Raw genomic sequence first — 10712 nt, forward strand, 5'->3', positions numbered from 1 at the left:
GACCCTTCGCGGAGACCCGAATAAAAGAACCCTGCGGAACCCATACAGCGCTTCTCCCTCTCTCTCTGCGTCTGCTGCGGCGGCGGTACCGACGGCACCAGGCAAGCTAAAAGAGCTGAAATCACTAAAGAGCTGACTGCAAATCACTATAGCCTGCCTGGGTTGCCTGAGCCCCCCGCTGAGCTATCCTGGCCCTCCGCTGAGCTATCCTGGCCGGCCGGCATTCCCCGCTGGGCTTCTGCCCTGAGGGTAATAGCCCAGCCATAGATGGTGCACTGAACATAGCGGACGCCCGAACAGCGAGGGGCCCCTGGGCCGACATCTGAACCGCCGTGATATCCTGGCCGCGGAACTGAATGCCGGACCTGGCATTTCAGAGGAGCAGCATTTCTTCGTGAAATTGTCACTGCCTCCGCGCCAGAAATCCTGGAAGGAGAAGCTCTCCGTTATAGAAGGACTCTTCTGGACAGGAGGTCAGCCGACCCGCACCCCGACACCTGAACACTTGTTCATGGAGGCTGATGAGCAGACGACCCCCAGCAGAACTTTGACCCACAACAGGCTGAAAAGTGTAAGTTTAACACAGCCTTTCTTGCGCACAAAATATTTTTCCTTGGGTCCTTTTTTTTTGGGTTTTTTTCTTTTTTTTTTCTCTTTTTTCTGCTGGCGGGAACTGAAAAATGGGATCAAAGCTTAGTACGTTTAAGCCATCCCAGAACGAGAGAGATTTATATTCCCTAATCCTAGAAATCCTATCTTCTAACAACTTTTCTTTTTCTAAAGGTAACCTTTCAAAAACTAACCTGAAAAATTTATAAAGTGGATTCTCTGCCACTTCCCAAACACTAATACACAGACTATTACCTTAGACTCCTTTTGGGATACAATTGGGACCACGATATATAAGTTTCAAACTAACCAAGACTTTTCTGTAACCCGGTTTTTACCTATATTTCACGCTATCACTAAAGCTGTAGAAAAAACTTACAAAAAGATAGTAACTTCAGGGCTAACTTCTGTTGAACGAAAGGGGAAGTTCTTATCTGACTCAACAGAAGCGCCTATTTCAAATGCTAATCGAGGAGATAACACCCCCTCCACCATGGATTCCAGTACTCCTCTGGATCCAAGCGTCCTGCCATCTGCGCCGCAACCCCCCGACCCCAGGGCGCCCATGGCCCCTGCCCACCCCCTCTTCCCCCCTGCCTGCCCCTCGGGAGCCACACCCTGCGCGCCTCCTTGCTCTGTGTTATCTCCGAGAGCATCTGCGCCAGTTCCCGCCAGGACCGACCCAAACCCCACCCCTCCCCCTGCTCCCCCCGACCCTACTGGGCCCCCCCCCACCCCCTTTGCCGTCCCTCCTGCCCCTGCCACGCCCGCCCCCACTCCCTCCCCCACCCTCGCCCCCCCCGCTACCATCGTGTCTTTCCCTGCCCCCGGCATCATCCAGGCTGCTGCAGGGGATCAGCCTGCCTGCGTATCCGCGCCCCCCCCCACCATCGCGCTTTCGCCTGCCGCCGGAATCGTGCCTGCCCGCGTATCGGCCCCAGACCCAAGCCACCCTGTATCCGCCGCACCCTCTTCCAGTCCCGCCGCCTCCTCCATCCCGCACCTCCCCTGCCCCCATACCCACGCTCCACAGCCCCCGGTCGGGACCCCCCAGACTTCCTTCAGTTCTGCCCCCCCTCCCCACGCCCCCCAGTCCTGTGCCTGCTGTATCACGCATTGCATGGCCACTCCAGCCCTGCTGCCTCCCTGTAGCCACGTTCTGCCATGTGCTGCCTTACACTCTCCACAGACACATGCACCTCTGCCAAATGTTGCTCCAGCCAGCCATAAGAAACATAAGGCAAGGCCTGATAGCTCTCACTTCTCGTCATCTGATGACAGCAGTGACAGCGATTCTGATTTGGAAATAGAATATGTTGATCCTTGGGCAATAATAAAAATGGAAGCCACACAGCCAGGGGAGTGGCAATTAGCTCAGAGAATTACTGCCTTTCCAGTAGATTATAAGAAGGGAAAAAGAGGAGGTGCCACTACTAGAAAGACATGGGAACCTATTACAAATAAAGAACTTGTGCAGTTAAGAAATACAGCCACAGAACATGGTAGAAGTTCACATATTTTTAGAAATTTCCTAGAGGCTACGTTCTCAGCATATGTTTTGGTACCCCACGATATTAAAAATATTGCCCAGTGCCTCCTTTCTCCCGCCGAGTACATGCTTTGGGAAAGGCATTGGAAAAAGCAATTAAAAACATTATCAGATAACTACGCTGCAGATGCTGATAAGTCAAATTTTACACTCGAACAGCTGGCTGGTGAAGGGGATTTGCAAAAGCCCTCTGACCAAGCTGATACTTTACCTAAGGCAACATTACAAGACGTGGCTATAGCAGCAAAAACCTCCTTACTCCTTACCCCTGATGACCCTACCCCTACCCAATATTTTTCCACTATCAAACAAGGAATAGATGAAAGCTTTACCAAATATGTGGATAGAATTAAGGATGCTCTGGAAAAACAGATAGAGAGCACAGAGGCAAGAAAAGAACTGTTGTGTAAACTTGCCACGAGTAATTCAAATGAAAAATGTAAAGCAATTCTGAGAGCCTTACACTTAGACACAGAACCTACCATAGAGCAAATGCTGGAAAGCTGCACACGCCACTTGTCCACTGAAGATACAGTGGCCCAAGCAGTAACTAAGGGTGTTGCAGAAGGAGTTTCTAGTGCATATGCAGTAATAGCTTCTAAAGACCAGGTCCGCTGCTACTGAAATAAATGGGCAGGAGATCTTTCTCCTTTTTAATGCCTTTATTAAGAAGAATCAGCTCAGGTGTGGAGAAATCGACGGGTTGCACCCTCGCCGCCGTTGCTCCCAGGCGTGGCACGAAGAAGGAGGATGATGCAGCTTTGTCCGCTGGTCTGCAGACAGAACTGGGGACTCTGTCCTCACGGGAGAGTCGTGGAGTCCTTGGTTTGTTTGTTTAAAAACCCGGGGGGTCTCTTTAATCAGTTTCTTTTCAGGTTAGAGTGAGAAACAAAAAGGTCCAAGCAGGTACGGGACTATGCTCCCATCTTTAGACGTCACTTAAGTCACTTGCTGGCTGGTGATTTTAGGGGTTTTTCTTGTAAAAACTGTAAAACTGTAAAAACCCAAGGTGCACTGCATTTCTTATTTGCATACTGGCTCCGATGTCACTCCTATTTTCTTTACCTTGGAGGGGTCTGTCCTGGTGTCTTTTTTTGGCAAGTGGCCAGCATCAGGGAAACAATCAGTTAATCACCGGCCATTAACGGGTGATTAAGGGCTTTCCTTTGGCAGCACACCTAAAGAAGTCTGACCGGTTTGACTTGCTTTTTTTTAACTCTGAAACTAAAAAAAATACAATTTTCTATTCATAACAGCTCCCCCCTTTTTTTCTTTGATCAGGCTTAAGCTTAAGCTTGCATCAACTTATAATTTTTGGCTCATTAACATAGAATTTCCTATATTTTTTATATTGATTATACTTTTCCTCAGCACTGAGGTGATCATATTTACTAAACTTCATTACCCTTTTTGGTTTTTTCAGGTTAATTCCTTTAGAGATCCTTAAGTTATTCTGTACAGCAGATGTCACTATTTTTGTTAAACATGGAAATAAGAACAGACTAACAAGTGTGCCCACAGTGAAGGTTATAGTTTTCCAACTTTTTTTGAAAATCCATAGATTATCCCACCAACTGGAATCAAGTGTAAGAGTCCTTTGATTTCCTAAATATGCTAGTTTTTTTATTTAGTTTAAAGTGTTTCTAATGACTGCTACAATTAATTTGATTTGATAAACTACTGTTTTGGTTTGGTTGAGTTGGTCATTAATATGATTAAGAGCTAATGCGGTCTGATTAGATATTACTTCTAATTCTGATTGTAGCTTCAAAATTTTGTTTAACATATATTGTTTCTTCAGTTTTGTTTTTCTCAAATCCTCATATATAGGAACTCTTAAACTTGATCCAGATTCTTTGTGTAATATAAAGACAGTTTGTTTTAGAATTCTAATGATGCCACCACTAGACCAGCCTCTTGGCAATTCAGTGGATGTTGTGGTACCATTGACCCAAAACAGGTGTTTAGGGGTTTCCTGAAAGATATTAATTTTTGTCGTGCCCTCCCAATATTTAGAAATACTTTTTCTTTTTATCAGATTTACCAGGTTTGCTTCAGTAGCATCACATTCAAAGCACCACCAGGTTTCTCCTACAGGGTGCTCTCCCAGGAGTGGCTGCCTAAAGGTGGCAGTGTTCCGGGTCATCCAATATATTTTTTTATTCTCTTGATAAAAGATCAATTGGGAGAGGTTAACACAATTGTTGTGGACTCTCAGCAAGGAGCTTACTTCTTTCTCATAGAAAGGTTGGTAGTACTCATTGCACAGCTCTCCTGGGCTCTCCAGAGCACCACTAGCAATCAGAGCCAGCACTATTACCCTTCCCAAGAGTCCGGTATGGGTCATCATGCACAGCGTGCCCACCTGGCCTTGCCTCTTGAGGATTTTACTGAGAAGAAGTCTCCAAGCTCTTTAGAGTCTCTTGCTCCTCTGGTTAAACCTCTCTTGATCTGTCCGTGCTAATTTGGTCTCTCCTAGGGGAGCACTCTGGAGAAGATTAACCTGGGGTCTTTAGTACTAAGTTGGGACGACTTAACCAGAATTACTTATTAACAATTTTTAACTTTTACAAATTTCTTAAAACACTTCAAGACATGTTATGATTCTAAACTTTTTTCTTATGCAGTTCATCAGTCTTTTTGAATGTCAATTTTAAGTCATTTGGTCCTTTTATAATAGTATATTCAGCTGAATTAACTCCTGATGCGGTTGAATCCTGTCCTGAGTTAGAGTGTGAGGGTGGTGTGGAATCTGGTCCAATACCAGAGGGAGACACTGAAGAATTTTGTCCCATGCTCGGGGGTGGGACTGGTCCTTTAATTCTCGTGATGTGGGTCCAACCTTTTTCTCTGGTTCGCACAGCCGAATTAGTGATGAGGAGTACCTGAAAGGGGCCTTCAAATTTAGGCATTAATGGTCTATAATTCCAGGATTTTATTAAAAGCCAATCTCCTGGGTTGATGTCATGTGCTTTTGTATCAAGAGGGGAGGTTTGGGGGAGGTATCCTCTCTTTCTAAGTCCTTCTAGGGTTCTTCCAATTACTTCTAAATATTTCCTTGTAGCTTCTTCTCCTTCCAGATAGTCTCCTGTGCTATAGGGTGTTAACAAGAATGGCAATCCGAACATTATTTCATAGGGTGAAATCCCTATATCAGACCGGGGTCTTGTTCTGATGCGCAAGAGCGCTAGGGGCAAACACTTTAGCCAATTCATTTTTGAGAGTTTTGTTCATTTGTTCCACCCTCCCAGAACTCTAGGGGTGCTACGGAGCGTAATCTCCATTTTATTCCTGAAGCTTCAATTATAATTTGCAATGTTTGGGCCACAAAATGTGGACCTCGGTCTGAGTCTATGGTATTCACTATTCTATTCTGGTTCACTTTTTGGCAAGTTAAACACTCTTTTATAATTGTTTTTTGCTAGGTCATATACGCTTATGCACAGGTTATTTCTTAGGAAATAATCACATAGTCCTTGGACTCCCCAGTGGGTTAGTTTCTGTAGTTCTGTTAGCACCATCCCAGCAAGTGCTTTGTTTAGCAACACCCGTCCGTCAGATATTAACCACTCCCCCATATCCCTTGATGTAACTTTAAATTTCACAAAATATGAGTTCTTTTTTTCTTTTTCCCTTCTCGGGTGTGGTTTCTGCTTAAAAAAACTTTTACCAGATCTTCTGGTCTTAAAGCTGCTTCCTTTGCTATCTTGATCAGCTAGCAAAGATTTCACAACTTTAGGCTAAACAGTCTGAGGGGGGTCCAGTTGCTCCACAGTAATAGCAGCAGCTTTCACTCAAAGGGACTCGAGGCCTCTCCATGCCTCCTGCCCCTGACAGTACTGCCGTATCCTTGCCTGCTCCTGGTGGTGGACCCCCCCACTCTTTTGTGGCCTCGTACTGTAGGAAAGAGTTGTTTGCTCCCACACTTTCTCTGGCTATAGCAAGCATGATCTTAGCTTTGGCCTTCGCTTTTTCTTCTTCCCCCCTTAAATACACTTTCAATGCTTCCCTCAATAACTCGTTAATATCTTTTTCTTGCCAATCCTCTATCTTTTCCAGTTTTCTCCGTATATCAGGCCAAGATTTAGTAACAAATTGGACTTTTAGTAGCATTTCACCTTCGCTGGTGTCCAGGTCTGTTTTGGAGTACAATTGAAAGTTCTGCCTCAGGCGATTAAGCCAAGTGGCCGGAGTTTCATCTTTCTCCTGTATACCTTCAAATGCCAGTTTTGTATTAGTTCCTTTGGGAATTGATTCTCTTATCCCTCGAATTATCAAGGACCTGTACTCCATCATGGCCTTCCTCCCTTCCTCCTGGTTAGGATTCCAATTGGGATCCACTAGTGGCAATTTTTCTTCTCCTGATGGCACTTGGGGCCCTGGACGGTTATCTTTTTCCCAAACTCTTATGCTTGCGGCCCTAATCATTCGGGACTCTTCTGGGGAAAATAATATATTTAGCATTTGAGGGGTATTAGCATTAGCTTGGACTTGCTGTAGGCTAATGGCTGTACCTGGTGATAAGGGGTTACTAGATAAGGAGGAATTTGTGTCCCAGTTAGGAGGAGGTGGAGGGACTGCAGTAGGAGGGGGAGAAGAGCTTGGGTGCATATTAGGTGGAGCTGGAGAAGGGGTGGAGCGTGCAGCAGGTGTAGTAGGTATTAGTGGTGGTGCCGAAGCAGCTAAAGGAGTCAAAGGGGGTGGTGAGGGAATGGCCCCCATGGCAGCCGGGAGAAGAACTGGATCTGCTATTTGAGGTGCTCGAAGGAGAGGGTTATAAGGTGGAGGGGCATCAGGAGGCAAGTAGTCTAGGGGGTGCCACCTTTTACCAATTTCTTTAATTCCAGCATCTCCTCTTTCATTCCCTTCTTTCTTGCTCTGCACTTTACAAATTTGCACTCCTTCATTCTTTATAGCATTCAACCAACAAGCTACATACAATAATTCCTCAGGATCACTATCTCGAGCCGTCAGATAATTACTCAGCTGTTGACACATCCACTTGTCTTTCGTCCCACACCATGGCCATCCTCCTTGCACTTCTAATTCTGGCCACACTTCTGAACAGTAATGAATCATCTTAACTTTATCTAATCCTTCTGTGCCTTCTATAAAGTCCCATTTCTCTAATAGTTCACCTAGGGGACTGTGGGGAGGTATATTCTTCAATCTTTGGCCACTTTTTTTACTACCGCACCCTCCCATATTTTTCTGCCTCTAAACAAATCACAAAGATGTCTTTTTTTCTCTAGAGGAAATATTTAAGAAGTCTTAATTATTTAAGAAGTCTCGACCTCCTGCCAAAACTCCAATTTCACTGACCCTTTTCGTCAGGACTTTGTTAAGACCTTGGCCTTCTCTTGCCAAGACTCAACAAACAATCAAAATACAAAAAAACATCCTCGAGGTCCTGACCTCTGAGGTTTGCCTGACCTCCTTCGCCAGGACTTAGAGAGACCTTGGCCTCCTTTGCCAAGGCTCAAACAGTCAAACCTCGAAACCCTGGCTTCTGAGGGGCGCCTGACCTCCTTTGTCAGGGCCAAACTGCCTGATATCCTAAATCGCCTAACTTCCTTCGTTAGGACCTGTATCAGAGCCTTTGGGGTGCGTGCCACTCACAAAGTATTTCCTCCGCACGCCCGGAGGGCGGTCCTCTTTACCCCTCTGGAGGCGCCTCAATCACCAATTCCACTCGCTTTCCCCTGTTCCCGTCCGGCCCCCTCACGGGGGTGCGGAACCGCGGTACTGAGGGGTCCTCACTCGCTTCAAGGGGCCGAGCTGCCGGCCCTCGTCTCACTCACACACACTCGCTCGCCTCCCTCTCCCACCGCCGGATATTCTCACCAATCCGGCGCTGCTCCGTGTCACTGTCCCAAGCCGATCTTCTCTGGTCCCGATAGCCAGCTGTCCTGCAGGTCCAGGGTGGGCGGCCGTCCCAGTCCTGGTGTCCTCTTCAGGCGTGGCTATCCCGGACGAGTCCCCAAGCTGAAATAAATGGGCAGGAGATCTTTCTCCTTTTTAATGCCTTTATTAAGAAGAATCAGCTCAGGTGGGGAGCAATCGATGGGTTGCACCCACACCGCCGTTGCTCCCAGGCATGGCACGGAGAAGGAGGATGATGCAGCTTTGTCCGCTGGTCTGCAGACAGAGCTGGGGACTCTGTCCTCACGGGAGAGTCGTGGAGTCCTTGACTTGTTTGTTTAACACTCCGGGATGTCTTCTTAATCAGTATCTTTTCAGGTTAGGATGAGAAACAAAAGGTCCAAGCAGGTACGGGACTATGCTCCCATTCTTAGACGTCACTTAAGTCACTTGCTGGCTCGTGATTTTAGGGGTTTTTCTTGTAAAAACTGTAAAACTGTAAAAACCCGGGGTGCAATGCATTTCTCATTTGCATGTTGTCTCTGGTGTCACTGCCCATTCTCTTTACCCTGGAGGGTTTCCCTTGGTATCTTTTTGGCAAAGGACCAACATCAGAGGAACAATAGTTAATCATCGGCCATTAACGGGTAATTAGAAACTTTTTCTTTGGCAGCGAAACCAAAGGAGTCTGACCCGGTCTGACTTGTTTTTTTTTTTGTTTTTTTTTTAAACTCTGAAACTTAAAAAAAATACAATTTTCTATTCATAACAAGAACGTCCTTGTGGACCTGGGCACGGGCAAGGCGAAGCTCATCGACTTCAGGTGCGGCACGATCCTCCAGGACATGTTCTACACCTAGATGTCAGGTGAGCCCAAAGCCGGGGCCCAGCCGGGCAGGGGAGGTTCCCCCTTTGCTGGCAGAGGGGGAACAGGGAGGGAGGGAGGGAGGGATGGAGGGGGAATACTCCTTCAGCCGGCTGCAGCCAAGTTGCTTTTTGGCGGGGCAGGGGCTGGCTGCTGTGGAACGGGAGCTGGCTGGCAGGGAGAGGGAGCAGCATCGCCTGATGAGCTGCACCTGCGTCCCATAGGAACGCCATAGGAGTCCCATAGGAGTGCAGCCCACCGGAGTGGATCCTCTTCAGCTGCTGCCATGGCCAGCCAGCCACCATCTGATCCCTGGGCATTCTGCTCCATGACCTGGTCTGCAGGCACTTTCATTTCTACAGCAATGAGGACATCGTCAGGGGCTAGCTCTTCTTTCCACCCTGGGTGTCTCAAGACGAGGATGCACCTTCTTACAAACGGTGGCCCTTTTCTACAGGAAACAAAATTCAGCCCCCAGTGTTTCGAGGTCGGGTCAGAGGTGGAGTCTGGAGCTCCAAGAGCACGCAGAGTCCGAGTTACTAGACTGTTGATGTTTGCAATATTTAGAGGCTGCCTATATGCATGTACTCACAAAAGCTTTGCCTCCATCGGGATTAGCTCTCCTTCCTCTGAGCCCCACATGCAGCAGAGAGAAGGAGAATGGGGAAAATGGCACCGGCAATGATGATGACAGAAGAAAAAAAGAGGAGTTGAGTTCAGAGGAAAAAGGATGTAAGGTAAGGAGACCAAGCTAAGTCCTGTGTGGTAGATTTTTGGTTCATGTGCTGTAGGTGTAGCTCTGAGAACTTTTCTTGTGGTGTGGGCCCAGGGAAGCAGCTGGCCAAGGACGAGCTCACTGTGCTTCAAGCTGTGTCCAGAGGGAAGGGATGGCTGGTCCATGGGGACAGCAGCCCAGATCCCAGGCACACGATTGCCTTTGCAGCAGGGCCAGGACGTGCAGTTGTTTTGGGTTTGCTCTGGCATACAGGAGGAGGCAGATGAACAACAGCTTTGGTAGACAGAATGTCCAATTAAAGGTTTGGGAACTTGATTTCAGCCTTGCAGAGAAAGGGCCCAATGTATACAGGAACTGACCCTTTCAGTGTACTTTGAACAGGTCCTGATTTGGCTCTCTAGCTGGGCCAGAAATGATGGGATACTAAGCATGGATGTGCATCTGCCCCTGCTGCCTCCTCCCCCATTCCTGGCCGTGGCATGGGGGCCCTGGAGCAAGTTGGGCAGGCAGAGACCTTGCAGAGAGCAGCAGGGCAGGGAGCTCTGCTGAACTCCCTAAATGGCAGTAAGGCTGAGATGATGGATGTGTGGGAGCTGGAGAGCAGCGAGCATCCCGAGAGCTCAGCAGCAGCATCTGGGCTCCAAGGCTGCTGGGGAAGTGTAGGAGGGAAGGGCAGCAGCAGCAGGAATGAGAGGCTTGAGACAAACAGGTTTGGACATGCTGCAGAATGGCTTTGTGGGGACTTGGCTGGAGATCAGCACTGGCTGTGAGACACCTTAGGGGCAGGGAGAGAAGAGTGATCTAAACCCACTGCCATGGCATCCAAAAGGCCAGGGGAGGCAGTGGCACCCCAGAACACCTTGATGTCAAACGTATGGATGCCAGCTGGGAATGCAGCCACACTTGCAGAGCAGTGAGCAGGAGGTGAGCACAGAACTCATCTAGGTAGAGAACTTTTGACTAGACAGGTTCTTTTGGATCCATTGTCCCCCAGACATGTCAATGTGTGGCCCTGTTGTCATGACAAGTCAAAAACAGCAGCACAAGTGACACAAAGAAAACATGGCGAAAGAGGAAGAGGAGAGGCCCAG

At 47.8% G+C, this 10712-nt stretch overlaps 1 long non-coding RNA gene across 1 annotated transcript; it reads left to right on the forward strand.

The window, feature by feature from the left end:
• Positions 1–317: 317 nt before the first annotated feature.
• Positions 318–10050, forward strand: LOC135290762 (uncharacterized). Its single transcript, XR_010353560.1, has 4 exons — positions 318–571; positions 8794–8887; positions 9110–9372; positions 9504–10050. It is a non-coding gene; the product is annotated as an uncharacterized LOC135290762 (long non-coding RNA).
• The last annotated feature ends 662 nt before the right edge of the window (positions 10051–10712 follow it).

This window comes from Passer domesticus, chromosome Z (genome assembly GCF_036417665.1).
Source record: "Passer domesticus isolate bPasDom1 chromosome Z, bPasDom1.hap1, whole genome shotgun sequence".
Lineage (NCBI taxonomy): Eukaryota > Metazoa > Chordata > Aves > Passeriformes > Passeridae > Passer > Passer domesticus.